General features: G+C 41.3%; 1 pseudogene across 1 annotated transcript; it reads left to right on the forward strand.

Annotated features, from left to right (window-relative positions):
• Positions 1-1,243: 1,243 nt before the first annotated feature.
• On the forward strand, positions 1,244-21,048 carry LOC308513730 (large ribosomal subunit protein uL6-like; annotated as a pseudogene). Its single transcript has 2 exons — positions 1,244-1,310; positions 20,504-21,048. The product of its transcript is annotated as a large ribosomal subunit protein uL6-like (transcript).
• The last annotated feature ends 1,362 nt before the right edge of the window (positions 21,049-22,410 follow it).

Below are 22,410 nucleotides of genomic sequence, written 5' to 3' on the forward strand. Positions count from 1 at the left end.
ACCTCCCCATCGACCCTGCCCTGAGTGTGACAGTGGTGGCGCCCCAACCCCCTGATCGGCCCTGCTCTGTGGGTGAAAGAGGGCGGCGCCCCAACCCCCTGATCCGCCCTGCTCTGTGTGTGACAGGGGGCGGTGCCCCAAATTCCCTATCGGCCCTACTCTGTGAGTGACAGGGGGGAGCTTCTCAACCCCCTGATGGGCCCTGCTCTGTGCATGATGGGGGGAGCTCCCCAACCCCCTGATTGGCCCTGCTCTGTGCATGACAGGGGGTGGTGCCGCAACCTGCCCATCGACCCTGCCTTGAGTGTGACAGGGGACGGTGCCCCATCCCCCCAATCGGCCCTACCCTGAGCGTGACTGAGGGTGGTATCGCAACCTCCCAATCCGCCCTGATCTGTGTGTGACAGGGGGCAGCACCCAAACTCCCCAATCAGCCCTGCTCTGAGCCTGACCAGGGGCTGCACCTAGGGATTGGGCCTGCCCTCTGCCACCTGGGAGCAGGCCTAAGCCAGCAGGGTGTTATCTCCCAAGGGGTCCCAGACTGCGAGAGGGCACAGGCCAGGCTGAGGGACCCCCTCCTTCCCCCCACCGAGTGCACAAATTTTTGTGCACCGGGCCTCTAGTATATATATAAAGGCCAAGCGACCGGAATGACCAGAATGACTGGTCCCTATGACGGGCACTGCGTCCCACCAACTGGCCTCATTGGGGTGGGCCAGCCAGACCCCACCCATGCACAAATTCATGCACTGGGCCTCTAGTCTTATAACTATGTTCTTTAATAAGATTATGTTGAACATCTATCTATCAATATATATAAAAGGCTAATATGCAAAATGTCCCCTTGGGAGTTTGACCGGGAGACTGTGAGTTCAATCGCTTGCTATGACGTGTGCTGAGTACCAGGGGCCAGCGCAAAATGAAGGAAGGCCCCGGCCAGCAGTCGGGGAAGGGAGGCCTTGGCCAGCAGCCAGAAGACCCAAATTGGCCCAGATCAACGGGCAGGTCTAAGGACCCTAGCCGGGCATGAATTTCATGCACTGGGCTTCTAGTCCTATATAATAAAAGGACAATATGCAAATTAACCATCACTCTGTCACAAATATGGTGGTGCCCATAGCCACAAGATGGTGGCACCCAATCCCCTCAGCCCCACCAGAGTCCCTCAGTCCTGGGGGCTGGGGGGGGCGGCCACTGAGAGCAGGCAGCATGAGCAGCCTGGTGGAATGCTTGCCTTGTCGCCATGGCGACAAGGCAAGCATCCCACCCAAGCTACAGAGGGCCTCTGGGCCGTGGAGATCCTCTGGGAAGTGCGTGCAGAGTGGCCAGGCCCCACAGAGAGCAGAGAACCACGGGGAGTGGGCCTAAACTGTCAGGGCTCCCAGATTGGAGAGGGTGCAGGTCGGGCTGAGGGACCCACCCCCCGGGCATGAATTTCATGCACCAGGCCTCTAATAGTATTTATATTTTACAATTTATTATTTCAACAATAATGCAGCCCAAACACCTTAGAAGAAAGAAAATTCTTTTTCCAACCAGTTCATTGGGCCATTATGTCTAAGGGAAAGAAAACTGATTTTGGAATAGGAGAAAAACAGCTCACCCCTCTGAAATAGCTAAATGACCTGGGAAAAAGCTAACTTCACATTACATCCCGGTGTGGGGGAGAAAGTTACTGTGATTGCCAATATGTCAAAGTTTCTAATAACAGAGAAGTTTCCAAAATTTTTTTAAAAAACCAGAATGAAACAAAATATGCAATGAGGCTAAAGAAAATAATGAGGAAAACCTATGAGTAAAAATGTTCAGCATTTGAAAAATCTCCACAAGGTCACTGCTGGCAAATGCATTCATGTCAGTTGGGCCTGGCACTAGAACTCTGCAGGAGAGCCATCGCCTTTCATGCCCACCTGGGTCCACACTGCGATGCGTCAGATTCATGGTCCCCAGTTCTCCCAGGAGCAGAGTCTGGCACAGGGGAAGGTGAATCACAGAACTCGCAGAAATCCTGGAACCATAAAGGCCTGTGTGCTTAGAGGGAACTCGTCCCATCTTTTCATCCTGCAGATGAGGTAATGGGGCTCTGAGCAGGGGAGACTGACTTTCCTAATTCACTGAACTACCAGTGGCAAAACCTGTCTTCAAATTAAGATAATTCTGGTCCTGATTCCAAGGCACTTTCCAGCCCCAGATTTAAGTTTATTTAGTTATTTATACTTATTTATTTCAACATTTATTTTTATTGTTTTAATAAACTTGCTTTTTTATTAAAAGCATCATTTTTCTGTACATGAGTTTTTTTAAAAAGCTTAGTTTGTGATTATCTCTTCTTGAGAGTTGAGAAAAAGAGATTTTTGAACATCAAATTTATTTGCTTTTCTTTTTTTTTAAAAAAAAAAAAAGGCGCCTTAGAGCAATTTGCTAAGTACTGTTATGTCTACAGACATACTGCTAAAGTAATAAAGAGAAGCAAAAAGGCAATAAGGTAATAGCTCTTTATCTGATAAGGAGGCAGGGGAGATGTTATAAGACAATTAACAGCCAAAGACCGGTTACAACAGACACAGGTCCTGCCCTTGGGAAGAAATCCACAATGTCTGACTCAGTTTCTGGCTCTCCTATGGACCTCCCCTCAAATAGACGCTCAGTTCAGCTAAGCCATGGGTCACAGAGCCCACCCAAGGCTGCCTTTATGGTCATAACCTTTCAGCTTTGTCTTATATTAATTTTCTAGGGCTGCTGTGACAAAGCACCACAAACTGGATGGCTTAAATAACAAAAATATATCATCTCACAGTTCTGGAGGGAAGTCCAGGATCAGTGTGTCCGCCGATTCTGTTTCTGGTGAGAGCTCTCTTCCTGGCTTACAGACTGCCGGGTTCTCCCTGAGTCCTTGCGTGGTGGGAAGAGAGAAAGCAATACAGCACTCAGGTGTCTGTTCTTATGAAAATACTAACCTATCAAATGGGAGCCCTACCCTCATGATCTCACTTAACCTTAATTACCTCTGTTTAGGCCTCATCTCCTATATACATCTGAGGGTTAGGGCTTTAATGTGTCAATATTGAGAGAACACAGTTCAGACGATAGCAATCCCAATCTCTGCCTTCACAGTCCTAGTGTTCTCCCTGTGTGCATGTCTGTCTGTCTCCAAATTTTCCCCTTTTTATAAGAACACCAGTCATATTGGATTAGGGATCCACTTTATCCCTAACAAATTCCATCTGCTATAACCCTATTTCCAAATATTGTCACATTCTGGAGTACTAGGGGTTAGGACTTCAACATTTTATGGTAGGCAGTTAGACAGGCAAGAGCAGAGTAAAGATGATGGGCCAGGGACAGAAAGTCACCAGGGCAGAAAGCCCTGGGTGCCTAGCAAAGGGCACTTGTAGGGTGGGACCTTGCCCCCAGGGTGACCTTTCCCCCCCTAGCATATCACTGGTTATGCGGTTTGGATCTTGTGAACTTTCTTCCCTAGAGATAGCATTTAGACCTTAGTTATATTTCAGCTCCAGGCCCAGAAAAGCCACAAAACCAGACCAGTGACCCCATAGCTGACTTCATGACCAGCTGCATTGGATAAGGACTTCCTGCCCTGGAGCCACCAATCAATCAGTGGAGACCTAGACCCTGAAAGGATACACCTGGATGGAAAGCTGCTGGATATTCTATTAAATTGCGGGCCAGTAGCTTTATTGCTAGCTTTACCCAGTGGCCAGATAACTTTCTATTGAACAAGTACAAAAAAACGTTTTACATAAATGTTAAAGGTACACCTTAAAATTAAATACCCATTGCATTTTGAAGTTATTTATTACATGTTCTTACAAACTAATATCTTTTTAACGTATGATACTTTGTAAAACACTGTAATATGAAAACACAAGAATTCTCATGATCTGTCCGCAATGTGTTAAGATCTTCCCCTAAGCCCTCCCCTAAAATCTCCACCCTATAACCCTTAGGAAGGAGGACCCATCTGTCTCTCCCTCCTGGGAGCATGACAGCACCTTTCCCCTTTCTCTCTCCCACCCTCCAGGTAAGTTACCATTACCTTCCTCACTCCCAGGCTCCTAGCTCCCAGGGCCTTCCTTTACCTCTATAACTTGTTCCCTAAGCCCAATTCTTCTATAAATTATTTCTACCCCTGTGACTTTATTTTTTTTTAAAATAGATTTTATTGATTTTAGGGAGAGGAATAGAGAGATAAAAACATTGAATCGGCTGCCTTCTGCACAACCCCCACTGGGGATTGAGTCCACAACGGCTACTGGAGCATGTGCCCTACTGGGAATCAAACTGATTATTGGGCCGATGCTCAACCACTGAGCCACTCTGGCCAGGCCTATGGATTTATAAGTAAATGTTCTTGCCGTAGTTGGTTTGGTCTGTGGATAGAGCATTGGCCTATGGACTGAAGGGTCCTAGGTTTGATTCTGGCCAAGGGCACATGCCCGGGCTGCAGTCTTGATCCCAGTAGGGGATGTGCAGGAGGCAGCCGATCAATGATTCTCTCTCATCACTGATGTTTCTAACTATCTCTCCCTCTCCCTTCCTCTCTGAAATCAATAAAAATAAAGTAAATTCAAAAAATAAATAAATGTTCTCTTACAGTGTGAGTCTTGACTCTGAACTCTTTACTAGCCAGCACTAAAGTACTGAGATTACTGAATCCAGGTCCAGGCTGACCAAACAGGTCTAACACCATGACCACTGCCTACAACAATTTCAATTTGGTGGGTGTTGGGGGGCAGACAATTCAATCCATAACGTGTGTGTATCCTTGCCTTGGACCACAACATCCATCAATTTTACTGGTGTCTTGATTTTTCATTCCTCTATAAATAGATCTTGAGGCAAAACTTTGAGTGCAAGTTGTTATTTGGGAAGTACAAAAACATGAGCAAAGGAGTGGAGTAATGACATAAAGAAGGTTGTATGACTAAATCAGCTACCACTATGGTGACTGAGAAAAATCCCATTAATCCCATGGGGTAAATATGAGAAGCAGTATTATTTCTCCAGAGAGATGAGGCAACAAGAATATTTAAACACCATTTTTTTCTGTCTGTCATTGGTTCCTATCTGCTGTCTCCTCTCTCTTTCTCCCTTTTTCATTTTAGCCTAGACCAGTGGTTCCCACTGTGGGACACACAACCCCAGAGGGGGACAATTTGATTTTTAAGGGGGCAATTTGAGAATGAGTTATTAACCGTGAATCATATACAGTATATAAATATATATTGTGACACACTTATGCATTTCAGTTCTCTATTATATATTTTGAAACTTTGTTTCCTATTTTTTCATATAACTTCATATTATTATTATTTTTATATTATTATATTATTATTATATTATAATTATTATTATTTTAACTATTTCTTAGTGATTTCTTCCTCAGTACTTAACTGTCCTTTTATTCTTTTTTTTTTAAATATATTTTATTGATTTTTTTACAGAGAGGAAGGGAGAGAGATAGAGAGTTAGAAACATCGATGGGAGAGAAACATAGATCAGCTGCCTCCTGCACATCCCCCACTGGGGATGTGCCCACAACCCAGGTACATGCCCTTGACCGGAATCGAACCTGGGACCTTTCAGTCCGCAGGCTGACGCTCTATCCACTGAGCCAAACCGGTTTCGGCTACTCTTTTCTTTTTCTTTTTCATGGATGCCGTGTTCTTTGGAAGCTTGTTCAGACCAAGTTAGTGACCTATTAGGCTTCCTCCACGTGAATAGGAGTTCACTTTTTGAATAATAAGAATTGTATGTCATGGGGCAAGGAGGCATCAGGATTTTAAAGATGCTTATGTGGGGCATGGTCAACAAAAGGTTGGGAACCACTGGCCTAGACCAACTACCCCAGGGGAGAATTCATATACATAAATAAAGACACAAACCACCATCGTTTTCCACTTTTCGTAATGCACCCTTTGAGTACTCATCTGGATTTCTACTAGTCTTCATTTGTTATAATGAGACAGTCTAGTAAGCCAAGACAAGTAGAATACGTAAACTGAGACAGATAGTTAAAAAGCCAAGCAATCTAGTAAGTCACAAAAATCCTATTTTCCCTAAACAAGGACCTTTAAGAATAAATGATTTACACTTCTCCTCCCCAACCAGAGGGTAAATAGTTCAAATCACACTACTCAGGGCGAAAGCAAAAATCCGATTTGTGCCAACCACACCCACGGACAGATGAAGTTAAGGTGATAAATCTCATTTTGGTGCATCAGCATAAAGCTGGTGGATACTCTATTGAAATTCTCCCCTAAAACCTCCCCTGAACTCCCAGCCTTTAAAACCCTCAAGACGAAGAGCCCAGGGTGCATTCTCTCTTCTGGAAAAATGCCCACGCCTTTCTTCCCACTCAGGCATGCATCTCCTAAACTCTAAGGGACCCCATTAGGCTTGCAGCAAGGGTGCAATGGGCAGCAGCAGCTCACCCCCGGCAAACCCCCTGGAATCTGTCACCAAAGCCCCTTTTTCTTTCCTTTCCCAGAGAGACAAACCAGCCCCAAGGAGGCGCTCTCCTATTGCTTCTTCTGTCCTAAGCCCTTCCTCCTTTCACTGTCCCCAGCTTTAATAAACATACTCTCAAAATTACCTGGACTAGAGTTGTGAAATCTTTCCTGCATGAAATCAAGAACCCAGGCTGGCCAGAGGCAGACCTGCTCCAGGCCTGGTTCCTGTCCGGTAACAATATCTAAAGTAAAAGTTAGAAACATTCATGTGAACAAGACTCTTACATCTGGCATTACAAAATCATTCATAGCCCAGCCCCACTCTAGATACTGAGCTCTGTGTTCCCAATATAGAATGTTACTCTGGAAACTATGCACTTCTATCTACATTCTTTATCTGCCACTAAGGCGGAAAAACAAACAAGCATAGCAGAAGTGAAAAAAAATGTGGAGTCTGATTGCTTATGGTATTTGGCAATCTTAATTTGTATTTATGTTTTATTAGTGAACCCTTACTAACAGAATTTCCATTTTGGCTTAAAATTATTTTGGCTTTTGAGGACATCTGTAAATGTCCTTTCATTCCTAGAACATTTGGCTCCTACATGACTACGGTAAAAATAAAACAAAATAATCAACTCCTATCAAGAGTTAAAAAGACACATCCCAAAGCACAAAGACTGAAAATTAGTAGCTACTCACAAATGTCATTTTCCAAATTATTTTAACTTGTCATGGAGATAATGATGGGGTAAAATTTCCAAATGCTCAAAGCTAGACGTAGCAACAGGAGGGAGTGTCAAATTGTGTCAATGGCTTAAGTTGGGTTAAATGAAGACAGAAAGTTGCCAGCCAGCATGGCTCAGTGGTTAAACATTGATCTATAAACCAGGAGGTCAGGGTTAGCTTCTTGGTCAGGGCACATGCTGGGGTTAGGGGCTCAATCCCCAGTGTGTGGGGCGTGCAGGAGGCAGCCAATCAATGATTCTCTCTCATCATTGATGTTTCTTTCTTCCTCTCTGAAATAAAATAAAGACATAATTTTTTAAAAAGACAGAAAATCACCTATTGGGTTTGGCAAAATCAAGACATAACTAACTTGAATGGAGGTGATTCAGTGGAATGATGAAAAGAAAAACTTGATTAAAATCATCTGGACAGAAAAGGGGAAGTGAAAAAGTAGAAAGTAAATATTGACAACTCTTTTGAGGACATTAACTGCTGGGGGAGCAGAAAAAATCAACAGCATTTGTACAAGGGAATAAGGTCAAGGAGGGAAATTAACAGAAGGGAAAATTGACAATGTGCACAGATACAAGTGGATTTATGGTCTTAGTGGGAAGATATTATTTTCATTTTACTGTATCTATTTTATTAATAAAATACAAGATGAGGTCATCCATGGGTGGGGAAGGAAAAGGGGAAGGATTAGAATTTGGAGATAAGAGGTGGTGTTAGTTTTCTAGGCCTGCCACAAACTGGGCCGCCTGGGGCAGTGGCGGGGGGGGGGGGGGGGGGGGTGGGGGTGGGGGGTGGGGGTGGGGGGGCGGAGGGGATCCTTAAAGACAAAACAAATTTATTCTCTCTCAGTTCTGGAGGCCGGAATTCTAAAATCAGGGTGTTGACAGGCCAAACTCCCCCTGAATGCTTCAGAGAAGAATTCTTCCTTGTCTTTTCTAGCCTTCGGTGGCTCCCTGGCATTCCTGGGATCATGGTGGCATAACACTAAAACTGCCTCTTCTTCACATAGTATTTTTTTCTGGGCCTCAGTGTTTCAAATACCTCTCTCCTTTCTCTTGTAAGGATACCCACCATTGTATATAGAGTCCACCCTCATCTTCAGAGATCCCTAACTTGGTTACATTTGTGAAGATCTTGTTTCAAAAAAAAAAAAAAAGAAAAAAGGCCCCATTCACAGATACCAGGGTTAAGACTTAGAAATATCTTTTTGGGGGACACAATTCAACTTACTGCAAAAATGACGTAATAATCATCCAGAAAAGTTAAGAAACTGAAATAATTGAAGATGTGTAGGGGCATTATTTGGCAATGTCAAGGGCCTGTATGAACTTTTGATAATAAATTTAAAAAGGATTAATCATGCAGTTGTGTGATCTCTCTTAGCAATGTTTTGCAACTTGGGCGCAAAGATGAACTAGGTGGATAGTTAACTTAACCAAGGTTGAAATTTTGTCAGGAAGTTATAGAGAGAATGACAATAATATTACATGCAACTGGCTATATATTACCAAACTATAGTGTAGTATATAAAAATGCAAGGGCCAGGTGAGAGAGATGCATTGTTGAAAAGTGTCAATGGGTTACAGGTCTCTATAGGTTTAAATGTAATTGAAATGGGGATTTTGAATGAGAGTGGAGAGGAAGTAGTGGTTAGTGAGTGGGAAGCTTAAAATTGAGATTTTGGAGATCAGATAGTACAAGTTAGGATTTCTCAACCCACAACAATCATCAGAGATTCTGACTTACCTGTCTGGAGTGGGAACTGGAATTGGTTTTATCCCAGGTTGATAATCACTCATCTAGAATGTGTGTGACCCTGGGCCCATCAGATATGGAAGTGCAGTGGAGGCGGAGAAAATTGATGGAGGTTAGATAAGAGGCCAGAATGCTACAAAGATCTCCCCAGCAGTAGGAGGAAATATGAAAACCTAAAGGGATAAGGGATGATTCATGGGGGAAGAGGTGGTGCAGGGGCTCATAATAGTGTGAGACTCCCTAGACCAGCAGTTTTTATGGCAAGCAGGAACACAAGCTTTGTGAAACCCTTTTCACAAAGGGTTTGGGGCCACTGGTGATTCCTAAACCCAGAAGGGTTATAATAGCCTGGGAGCGTACACATAAGAGTTGTTACAAAATACCAGTATGATGTTGTGCTTAAACCTCTTGCTCCCTGTTTGCTATTTTTAAATGATACCCACAAAATGACTATTTTCTAGAAAATAGCTTGAAAGAGGAGCAGACTTCCTTATGTCTTGAAATTATGCCAGAAATTACCAACCAATTCAAGAGCATCTGCCTTGCAGCTCCTCCCTCAAGATGCTTAAAATCGAGGACCGGTGCCTCTAGGGAGGGAGGGCAAAGCTCATGCTAGGTTGATCATTTTGCACACAACTGCACCACCCAGTGTCAGAGGGGATGGGGTATCACTTTTAAGGAAGGATTATAGAAACACTTTAAGTAGGGCACTGACTCACACTGTCTCACAGATGGTGGGTGAGGTGGAAGTTCAACTCTCCTTCTGTCCAGCTGATAACTTTCCAGTGAGAGTGGAGCACAACTCACAACAAGGCTGTAAGATCAGCTGCCACCTGGCCTTTCCTCACCACCAGGGAGAGGACAAGAGGCACAAACAGAGTGCCAATTAGCTCCACGCCCCACCTCCCACCACCTCATTCAACCGTATTGATGCCAGGTGGGTGTCGAGGTTCAGGAGCTTTTCCCTTGAGTTTGGGTTGGAGTAGGGTGGGTATTGCCAATGAGTTTTTTCTATTATTAAGCAACCTTTCTCCCAGTCCTTTGGCAAGCCGGAAACAGGATTTTCTTGGAGCTTCAATATCTACCACCTGTTAGTGGTTATGGGTTGGTGGCTATATAGGATATATGGGTGGTCATAAGGAAACTAGGGGAGATCACCCCCATGGTATTTTTCAAGTCCTGAGGTCCTAGGCAACCCACTTCTTTTTGTCACCTTTTAGGGACTGTGTGTGCCTGTTGTGTTATGTCCGGGATTTTTTGTTTTTGTTGTAAAGGGAAGAAACTCAGATAAATGGGGCTACTGCGTCTTGTCAGAACTGGAAGAATCAGATTTTTAATTTTGATCCATCTCCCTCACTGTTTTAAATGTGGATTTCCCCTAACAACACCTCTTTCAGGTAAGAATGTCTGTCGTAAGCTACCCAAGGTCAAGGGCTTCATTATAAAATTTTCTGTTACTATTTGTGGTCAATATAGTCAGAGTGTCACTTAGGAATGCATCCTTACAAAGGAAAAGGTGTCCTATTTTTGTCTATGAGGTACTATTGAATACTTTGAATGTTTTACATAGCACATAATCACATTTTATTTATGTTAAATACCTTTGTGACAATAACCAGTTGAATGGACTCTGCAGATGAAATCCCCCCTCCCCCAATGCAGTGTTGCTCCTTCCAATAGTGGCTATTTTGTTTTTTTCATATCTCATTACAGTCAGGCTTGATTAAATAAAGCAGAGACACATGCATGTGCAAAAATCATGTACTTCAGTTCCTCCTTGTTGGATGAAGTGAGGATTTTGATTGGTCTTGTGCAGATGGTCTTGAGTGCACCCCCATTCGTTAAAAGTTCTTTGATTTTTAAGGACTTAAATCATTTCCAAGTTTTTCTTAAAGTGAAACTGTTCAAAAGGTAACATATTTGATGTTTAGTAGGCACAATAATAAAATAATGCCTTATATTGATACAATCCTTTATATTTATAAAATATTTTCTCATAGCCTTTCATTTTGACCTCTTCAACAGATTTGAAAGATAAACATATAGCAGGCTTTTCTATTTGCATTTTTCAAATGAGGAGACAGAATCTCAGTGAGGTTTAATGATTTGAGTGAATTCCACATCGAGTAAGTTGTGACACCAGGAAATGAACAAGGACTTCTAAGGCCATGATGTGATTGATTGATCACTTGAATGAAAAACTATCTTTTTTTTTTTTTTTGCAATCCTCACCCAAGGATATTTTTTCCATTATTTTTTTTAGAGAAATTGGAAGGAAGTGGGAAAAACACACAGAGAGAGAAGCATCGTTGTGACAGAGACACATCGATTGGTAGCTTCCTGCAAGGATATCACCTGAAACTGATGTATTTGTCCTTGATTGGAATTGAACCTGGGTCCCTTCATTCTGCAGGCTGACGCTCTAACCATTGAGCAACTAGGTGGGGCTTATTGATTTTTAGAGAGAGAAGAAGGGAGAGAGAGAGAGAGAGAAAGAGAGAGAGAGGGGGAAGGAAGGAAGGAAGGAAGGAAGGAAGGAAGGAAGGAAGGAAGGAAGGAAGGAAGGAAGGAAGGAAGGAAGATTGATTGTTGTGAGAGATAAACATGGATCAGTTGCCTCCTGTATTTTCCCGACTGGGGACCGAATCTGAAACCCTTTTAGTATACAGGACTGAAACTATAGATGCTCCAACCAACTGAGCCACCAGGCCAGGGCAAGAAAGACTATATTTGCACATGAGTAAACTCATGCTTTGTTTTACATGAAAAGCAAAGCCCCTCCTCCATCTCTAAGAATCTGTCTTTCATCATCCTCCCTTGTGTTTCACATGACTGAGTTTGCTGCTAAGGGAATCATCAGAGTATTATTCCAAATGGAGAAAAATCAGATAAAACCCAGTGTTCCTGGCTCCAGCCTGTGTGATTATGAACACAATACTGTACTTACAGTAGGATGCCAGACTGAATAGACGCTGCTGCCTTTGAAAGGATGAACATTCATTCTGACCTAATCACTATCTAACGCTGGGTACAATTATCTTTCTCCAAGTGGCATGTTATTATTTGACACCTTAATTGTTGTGTCATTTCTTTCAGAAAGGCATGCAGGGTGTCTAACACAAACCAGAGCTTCATGAATTCTCCATGCCACCATGCTGCAGCACTGACTTACCTTTTCCAAAATAAAATCAACCCAATCTCGTTGCCTGTTTTCAATTACCAGGGGCAGATCTGTGCTGCCCTGAAACCCCAAGAGCTTTCTTTCTGTGCCATAGCATTTCTTATAAATATCAGCAATGGGTCACTCATTCACTACAGTAATGGAAGCTTTCCTCCTCTTAGGCAAACCATAGAGTCCTATCTTTGAAGAAAGACCAGAACATTCTTTATGACAGATTATTTCCCAGGAAGCACTGCACAAGAGTGATAGGTCTCCTTTCTCCATCTCCATTCAACCTTGGTTCCTTTTCATTCTTTTCCAGGCAGGGTTCTCTGTAGAGAGGACTGTTTCTCAAACAGGAAGACCCCAGAAAAATCCAAACATTCAAGTCTGGATAACTTTCCATTGCTGCAGCTGCCATTTGGCAGCCTTCAAGCCGATGGGCTGGGGGTCCTGGGTTTGCCTCTGGGCCTGTCATCTGTTGTGTTGTTAGACTGCTGATGGGCTGTCTCTACTTGCCTCGCAAGCCTGCATTTCCCTCTTCCAACTTCGGATGCCACTAGATGATGAAAATCAAGCAGCCACACAGCCCTTCATCCTCCTCCGGATCCCAGTGGTTGAGTCAGTCTCCAAGTAGAAAATACCACCTTCCCATCATCTTGCCAAATACATTGGGTGTACATACTCCATGGCACATCGCCATTAAAAAAAAACAGAATTAAAATGCATTTGATGGTCCATACTTTGCTGCTAGTTAATGCCATGCCAACCCTAAAGACTCATCTCATCTCCCCTTTCGGTTTTAATTGGGATCTTTTCTGTTGCTTTCATTTCGGTTTGCACCTGACTGACATATACGGCTGTTGATTGCCAGAGTTGTTGGGTGCATTAGAGGTATGATCAATTAAACATGATATGTATTACTGCCTCCATCTTTGGCTGCTTCATGGTACATTATAATTTGGGAAGGGACTATTAAAATAAAATATTAAAGAATAAGCAGAAACAGCCCACTGTTAACACGTCCGATGGCAAGAGAAAATTACAGGTTTCATTGTATATGCGGCACCATCTGCCTCTTCTCCGAGGCTGAGCCCTCAGCTTTCCCGAGGGAAATAGCTGTGGATAAGTTATTCAATTAGAACAGCATTATTGGCCAGCGACCTTGGAGAATTGGGTTGATGATGTTGTGATTATCCTGCTCTACATTCCTTCATGTCTCCGGCAGGCTGCAGTGCACGGCAACTTCCTGAAGTGTTCACTGAGCCCTACAGTAGAGGTGAACAATTGGAATGAAGAATGTCAAAGATTCCTGAAAGAAAATCAATTGTGAATGAACTTTTCTTGTTTAGCCACAGCTTCAATATTCTGAGTCATACTCTATGTTTGTAGACTTTCATTGAATTAAGTGATAGAAATGGCAGTAGGGAGGAAAGTGAATTTCATGATATGCATTTAACCTGTGGCACTGCACAAAATAATTCTTCATGTAAGATTACAAGGTAGAAAAATACTCAGGCTTCCTCAAATATGATATTAATCTTAGGGATGGGGAAATCTCACAGGGGCATAATGCTTTTTTAATAAAGACTTTAGCTGTCCTTCAAAAACATTTGTATCATAAAAAGTGATAATTATTTATGAATCACTCTCTCCCAGGAGGTCAGAGCCCTTTACAGATCGTGCCATTTAACCAGTTTCCTAAATGGGACATTGTTTGGGTTGCTGGGACCATCATTGTTATATTTCAACCCGGTAGTTTGCAACAATCAGGCGATCCAAGAGTGTTCCTTTTGTCTCATCCATATAATATTATATATATTATAATTTTTAAAAAATTATAAGTGCCTGTTGAAGAAAATTGCAAATACAGAAAAATACTTAAAAATTAAAATCTAAAATCATTTATTTTCACACCTCTCATAAATGTATAAATATAAATATAGATATAGATATAGATATAGATATAGATATAGATATAGATATATGCTCTGGTATATCAAATATTTGCACCCTGTGGTCAGTTTGGGCAATCTTCTAGGATTGCTAATTCAGCAGGAACCCGAACTTGCCCCTCCTTGCTGGTTCAGATGTTGATGGCTCTGGAAGGTGGCTGTTTGTATTTCAGCTTTCAGACACTAGAGGGGTGAGGGCATGAGCTGGGGAGGGGGAGCTGGGGTGGCAATGGGAGGATAAGGACATATATATAATACCTTAATCCAGGATTCCTCAAACTTTATAAACAGGGGGCCAGTTCACTCTCCCTCAGACCATTGGAGGGCCGGACTATAGTTTAAAAAAAAAAAAAAAAAAAAAAAAAAAAAAAAAAAAAAAAAAAACAAAAACAAAAAAAAACAAAACAATGAACAAATTCCTATGCACACTGCACATATCTTATTTTGAAGTAAAAAAACAAAATGGGAACAAATACAATATTTGTATTTGCATGTGGCCTGCGGGCCGTAGTTTGAGGACCCCTGCCTTAATCAATAAAGAAAATAAATAATTTTAAAAAATTATAAGCTTATAGTCTTTGCCCTTTTTTGACAAGCTGTTATTTCAAGTTACTCATTTTTATTACCTATACATATATATTAGAACATTAACTCTTTGTGGCAAAAATGCTTTTCCCCAGTATGTCATTCATTTTAATGTAGTTTATGATATTTTTTATTGCAAAACTGTTATTGGCAGGTAGTCAGATTTATTTTTTCATCTGTATTGTTTTTCACTCCCTTTGTATGTAGAAGTCTTTCTTCACTTGAGAAAAGTTAAATATTTACTTCTATTTTCTTGTTTTAAAAGTTGAAAGTTATTTACTTTTAAATAATTATACCTCAGATATGTATGTTTATATGTAGGTAACTAGATAAGTAGGTAAGTAGGCATTGAGAACTGAATGGTTTCAAATAAAAGTATCCATAAAGACAAGCTATGTTATGAAAAGTCCTAACATCTCAGTGGCTAACCGTATTTTTCTTGCTCATATGAAGTCCATGTGAGTCCTAGGACCTCTTGGACAGATGTCCTCCACATAGTAAGCTCAGTTTCCAGAGCATTTTAATCTTATGGCACCTCTATCTCAACCCAAAGCTTTGGGTTCACTGTGGAAGGGAAAGCAAGGAGGATACTGTTCCAGCTCCTAAGTGATAGGGGCCTGGAAGGTATGTTTCACTACCCAATAGATAGAGCCCTCCTGCAGGCCCATCATCTAGCCCTGCCCACTGCATAGAGGAGTGAAAAATGAGAATGACTGGAAATATTGACAAAGATTTGTAAGATAAGCCACAGTCTACCCTTTTGGTACCCAGATATTCAGTTTATTCTCCTTCCTGCACAGCTTTTACAATTATACCCACCTCCTAAGAGTCAACACAAATGTCTCCTTCAGTCATCATATTGAGCACAAAGTCCAGAATCTTTGGATGACATACAGTGTGCCGGGCCAGCTCAGCCAAGGGTTCAGTGAGCCTGAGGGGATGCGGCGAAGGATGTAGAAAAAACAGACAGAGAATAAGCTGGGTCTAGGTGGATCACCTGTGCCTGGCTGAGGCTACAGAGAGAGATCCAGACAGCAAGCTGAGCCTTTATTTTACAGCCAGAGGTAAACAAGGTAGTGGTCACCATAGTTACAATGTTCCTGTGAGTTTCACTAGTTTTGGCAGCACTTGCTGCACTTCCCTCAGCCCATTAGCTTCCCAGATAAGATCTAGGGAGTGCCATAAGGTCAAGCCTAATTATGCTAAGAGGGCTGTGCCCTCTAAGCTGGGACTTGTTTGTGGCTTTACCAACAGGTCAGTCCGAGGCTTAACCCTATAGCCGCGATACAATGCAGTAAGCAGTCTTTATATCAAGTCCATTGGTAGCTCTGCAAGCCTATCTACTAAAACAAAAAGTTATCTGGCACCCAAACATCGAATGGTGGAAGAGGGAAAAAGGAGTCTCTGGTCCTGAGAAATTCTGAATTTCTCCTGTGAAGACATTGAGCCCCTTACCTTGATTAGACCCTGTCTGCTCTCTGGGAGGATCTAATATGGTTCTAGTTTTCTGTGACTCCTGGCTCCACCCTGAAGATTCTTTCCCTTTCTCGTATACTTCTTGGACTCATTTAAAATGGGTCCTAGGAGAATTTTCAGCTTTCTAAGCCCACTTCCTTCTCAGGGCCCATGAGTGTCTTTAGAGCTTTAAGAGTCTTAACACCTTTAGTCTAGGCTCACAGTTCCTTTAGCAATACAATTCTTCTAAAACATGTGTGTATCTAACCTATTTGATTCCATGTGCCAGTAATTACTACTACAATTCTTTACCCAACATAGTTCTCAGATGCACTGCCTTTCCTCCCATTCTTACCCTCTTACCTCTCCCAATTCCAGAAAGGTGTGAGTCTCTCTGGATTTGATGTGAGAGTTGAACTCTTAAACTCCTTTACCTGAGGATTTTATCCAGTGGAAAAGATTGCTGGGCCTCAGGTCCTCAGTTGGATTTTTGCCCTGAGGTATTTTATTCCACTAAAGGTTTGCAACTGGAAGAGTGAAGGCCAAATTCTTAATCTGATTTTGTTTGTGTTTCCATAAGTACACTCAATTTTAAAGTCTTTTTGCATTTTATCTCTTATTGTTAGGGTCAAGAAACAATTACTCTTTCTACTTATGCAAGACCCTAAATGTCTGAACTTCCTATTTTCTTTCATTCTTGCTTAAAAGCAGGCAGATTCTTTTCTGAGCTGTTTTGCTTGTAATTCCTTACCAAGTATAACCCATAGCAACCAACACCTGTTACCTTCTGGTTTGCAAATTATCTCACTGGAAGTACGCTTTCATCAGACACACTCTCTGCTTCTCACATTATCAGAAGTGATGACCTTACCAAATGTGTTACAGCTGCAAACATGGGTCTTCATCTTTAGAGACGCAGGTATCTACAACAGAGGAAAGACCATGAAATCATTCATTGGTTTCTAATTGATTTATCTTAGTCCATGGGTCAGAAATAGACACGTGGACCTGAGAACACAGTATTTTGTGTTCCCACAGGGAGGGGTAGTACTGCAAAAAATTAGTAATTCTAGAAAAGTCTGTGCCAATGAAACTTCGGCATGTGTTTTTTTTTTTTTTTTTTTAACTTATCTTTATTGTTGAAAGTATTATAGATGTCCCTCTTTTTCCCCCATTGACTCCCTCTACTCCAGTGCTGCCCCCTCCCCCAGGCTTTCACCACCCTAATGTCTGTGTCCATGCGTTATGCCTATATGCATATATATTCTTTGGTTAAACTCTTCCTGTCCCTTGTGGAGCTTTGTTCCAAAGGACCAATTTTTCCAAATAATTTTTTGGATAATATATCCCTTCTCCCATTGGTCCTTTTATAAATGAAATATTTCAGACATACTCTGAGTTACTATAAATAAATCAACACTTGTGAATACCTGCTGTTTAGTACAAGAAATAAAACTTTTACTACATATTCAGGTATTTTGACATTTAAACCCGTGTACTGTGTATTCATGCATTTTGGCACTTTAAACAATTTATTAGACATTTTAAAACAAACACTAGTACAGAGCAAATAATCAATGTACTTATCAACCAGTTTCAATAATTATCAACATTTATCCATTTTGTTTGCCCTTTTCCAGTGATGGTGAACCTTTTGAGCTCGGCGTGTCAGCATTTTAAAAAACCCTAACTTAACTCTGGTGCCGTGTCACATATAGAAAATTTTGATATTTTCAACCATAATAAAACAAAGATTTATATTTTTGATATTTATTTTATATATTTAAATGCCATTTAACAAAGGAAAATCAACCAAAAAAATGAGTTCGCATGTCACCTCTGACACGCGTGTCATAGGTTCATCATCACTGCACTATACTTTCCCATGAATTTGTTAGATATTGCCAAATTTCCCTCCCTGTGTCATGTATCTTTCTGCATTTGCAGCAGCAATATATGAGCATGGCAGTTTTCCTACAGCCTTTCCAAGAGAATATGTGTCAAAAGTTTGGATATTTGCCAATATAATATTTTTAAATGGTAACTTGGCATTATTTTAATCTGTACTTTTCTTTTTATGAGGAACTTTGACCATAATTTCATATGGTTAAAAGGCAGTGATATTTATTTTACTGTAAATTGTTAATTTCTCTAGCTCAGTTTTTCATAGAGTTGGTGCTTTTCTTATATATTTTTAGAAACTCCTTATGTACCAGCAATATTAATACATTGTATGTGATATAAGTTGCAAATATTTTTCCCAAGTACTGTATATTATTGCTTTTTATTTTGCTTATTTTCCTTTGTCTTGTATTTTTAAAATTTTACCCAATGAAATCTATTTTTCCTTTATCTCTGTATTTTGTGCAAGCAAGCAGGGCCCTAAATGCCTCACACACAGAGGGCAACCCGGGGGTTCGGAGGGGCAGCAAGCAGGTGGGAACAGACAATGTCTCGGTCCTTCCCCCCGACAGTCAGGCTCCAACTGCCTGATGGGGAATGGGGAACCAGGGGCAGGGCTGGCTTCTGGCAGCTGGGGAAGATAGGCCCTGATTGCAGGCCAGGCCTAGGGACCCTACCCATGCATGAATTTTGTGCGCTGGGTCTCTAGTTTTTCCATAAAGACCTCTACTTACATTGCATTAGCTACATCTGGAAAACATGGCCACCCTTAGCTTCAAGGCAGTCTAAGGGAGGAGTATTTTAAATGTAACATACTGTTCCCACTAAAACTTAGGGTAATGAGTAAGGGGAAAATAGTGGGTGGTCAATTAGAAGTATCTGCCTCAATTATTTGTATAAAATCTCTCTGTAATATTAAAAAGGACATAACTATAAATTCTAAAAATGTTGGACCAAAAACCTGCTTGCTTTTTCTATATGTTGGACTAAAAAGATATATTTATCCACTCAAGAATCATTACTATACCAATGGAATAGCATAGAGAACCCAGACATTGACCCAAACAACTATGCTCAATTAATATTTGACAAAGGAGGCAAGAATATGCAGACAAAGGAATCAAGACAGTCTCTTCAATAAATGGTGTTAGGAAAATTGGACAGTTACATGCAAAAAAATGAAACTAGACCACCAACTTACACCATACACACACACACACAACTTCAAAATGGATAAAGGACTTAAATGTAAGATGAGAAACCATAAAAATCTTAGAGGAATCTACAGGCAGTAAAATCTCAGACCTATGCCAAAGCAATATCTTCACCGGCACAGCTCCTAGGGCAATGGAAACTAAAGAGAAAATAAACAAATGGAACTACATCAAAATAAAAAGCTTCTGCACAGCAAAGGAAATCATCAACAAAACAACAAGAAAGCCCACTGCTTTCTTGAGAACATATTTGCCAATGTTATCACAGATAAGAATTTAATCTCCAACATTTACAGAGCACTCATACAACTTAACAAAAGGAAGATAAACAACCCAATCAAAGAATGGGCAACGGATCTAAATAGATACTTTTTGAAAGAGGACATAAGAAGGCCAAGAGACATGAAAACATGCTCAAAGTCACTAATCATCCGAGAGATACAAATCAAAATGACAATGAGGTATCATCTCTCACCTGTCAGAAAGGCTATCATCAACAAATCAACAAATGACAAGTGCTGGTGAGGATGCAGTGAAAAAGGAACACTTGTGCACTGCTAGTGGGAATGCAGACTGGCGATCAATATGCAATTTCCTCAAAAACTAAAAATGGAACTTCCCATTTGACCCAGTGATCCCACTTCTAGGAATATATCCCAAGAAACCAGAAACACCAATCAGAAAGGATATATGCACCCCTCTGTTCATAGCAGCACAATTTACAATAGCTAAGATTTAGAAACAACCTAAGTGCCCATCATCAGATGAGTGGATTAAAAAATGGTGGTACATCTACACAATGGAATACTATGCAGTGGTAAAAAAAGATGGAGTTCTTACCATTTGCAACTGCATGAATGGAACTGCAGAGCATTATGCTGAGTGAAATAAGCCAGTCGGAGAAAGATAAATACCACATGATCTCACTCATTTGTGGAATATAATGAACAACATAAACTGATGAACAAAAACAGATCCAGAGACAGAGAAGCATCGAACAAACCATCAAACCCCAGAGGGAAGGTAGGGGAGGGTGGGGGGAAGGGGGAGAGATCAACCAAAGGACTTGTATGCATGCAGATAAGCCTAACCAATGGACACAGACACCAGGGGGTGAGGGCATGAGTGTGTGTGTGTGGGGGGGGGGGGGCTGTGGGGGACAATGGGGAGATAAGGACACCTATGTAATACCTTAACCAGTAAAGAAGAAAAAAGAATCATTACTATAGCCACATCTACTGCGAGGATGAAGACCATTCTCAGCCAGCACAGGTGTCGACATCACTCTGAAGGAACATAGAGTTTCTGTGAAGGGGCACAGAGACACCGTGAAGAGGGACTTCAGTGACATCAATGCAGAACTCAATCTCCTTGGATAGAAAAAGAGACTCTGGCTTGACAAATGGTGGGGAAAGAGAAAGGAAATGGCTACTGTTGGCACTACCTGCAGTCACGGACAGAACATGATCAAGGGCGTTACACTGGGCTTCTGTTACAAGATGAATTCTATGTATGCTCACTTCCCCATAAAGTTTCTTACTCAGGAGAATGGTTCTCTTATTGAAATCAGAAATTTCTTGAGTGAAAAACACATCTACAGGGTTCAGATGAGGTCAGGCGTTGACTGTTCAGTATCCCAAGCCCAGAAAGAGGAGTTGATTCTTGAAGGAAACCACGTTGAACTTGTATCAAATTCAACTGCTTTGATTCAGCAAGCCACACCAGTTAAAAACAAGGATATCAGAAAAATTTGGGGTAGCATCTATGTTTCTGAAAAAGGAACAGTTCATCAGGCTGATAAGATCTAAGTTGTCCAGCTATAGAAACAGCAAGATGCTGAATGATTCCTCAGACTATTTCCAATATTTTAAAGATGCAATAAAAGCCATTATTTAAAAAAAAGAAAAGAACCACTATACATATATTCTGACTAGGTACCGTAAGATGTTAAAGAAACAAATGAGACACAAACCTGCCCTCAGGGAGCTTACACTCTGGTAGGCAAGACAGACAGATTTTGTGTGTGTGTGTGTGTGTGTGTGTATTTTTATTAAGTTGTAAAAATGGTGAAGGAAGTCAGAATATGTTGCTCCAAATATGCCTTTGACATAATTATTTTGAGCTGAAGGCAATTAAAATGCAGCAAACACAGAAAAAGCTTCCCCTTTTCTGCCCAAAGGCAGAATATAAACTCACCGATTACCGAAGACAGAAAGGCTTTTATCAGCCTAGAGATGACACCAGAGGAATTGGCAAAATTTCTTACTCCGCTAGTTTCCTCCCTTCTGTTAACCTCCCCACGGGGTGCCACCCTTGGAGTCTAGGATGGCTTTCCTTTGTCCTGTCATTTCTCTGCAAAGGTGTTGTTCTTTGTTCTTTGTTGTTCTATGTTATATAAGCTGAATTCTAAGCTGCCATTTTGAGTTACTTTGTTTAGGTTTCTCCGGGGTCATGTGTGCTGAATGTTAATAACTGTTTTGTGGTTGTTGTTTTTTCCTCTTGTTCATCTGTCTTGTTGTTAAAGAGTCCCAGCTGAAAACCTAAAGTGGGTAAAGGTAGTTTTGCACAGTGGCTAGCAGCATCAACAGAAAAAGTGATGAATTTTACCGGGGGAGGTTGGAAAAGGGATCTTCAGGAATGACTTCATGCCAGAGTTAGTCATTGAACAATGTCTGGAAAGGATGTAGGCATCAGCTAGGCCAGATAGATTGCCTGGGGTGATATGGAGGAACTAGGACATTTCCACAAGTTTAAGCAAAATCACAAAGTAATCAAAGGGCTTAGTATCTTCATGGCACTCAACCAAACACCTTTTGTTGCACAAAGCTATGAGGGAATATCAAAATTAAACTCAAGTGGAAAGGAAAATCATCAATTACCAGAGAAAACCTTCAAGACAAAATGATATTAATTGTCTAAAGAGAAAGCCCCAGTAAAGGCTAGATTATGCTCTCCTGAGAGTTTAAATAAAAATGGCAATTTTGGTTTCCTGAACCTTAGCAACACAATAGAGTTGCATTAGCATGTAATAGAGGATTTCCAGCCCTGTTAGCCTGGGGGTTAAAGTAGAATCTGTAATTCTATACTTCATCTCTCCCAACTATATTGCAAGATCCATCACTTCCTCTGGCTCCAAGGGCAGGAATGTCTCCATGGAGTATCTCAGCATC

Source organism: Myotis nattereri (assembly GCF_964212035.1).
Source record: "Myotis nattereri genome assembly, chromosome: 2".
NCBI lineage: Eukaryota > Metazoa > Chordata > Mammalia > Chiroptera > Vespertilionidae > Myotis > Myotis nattereri.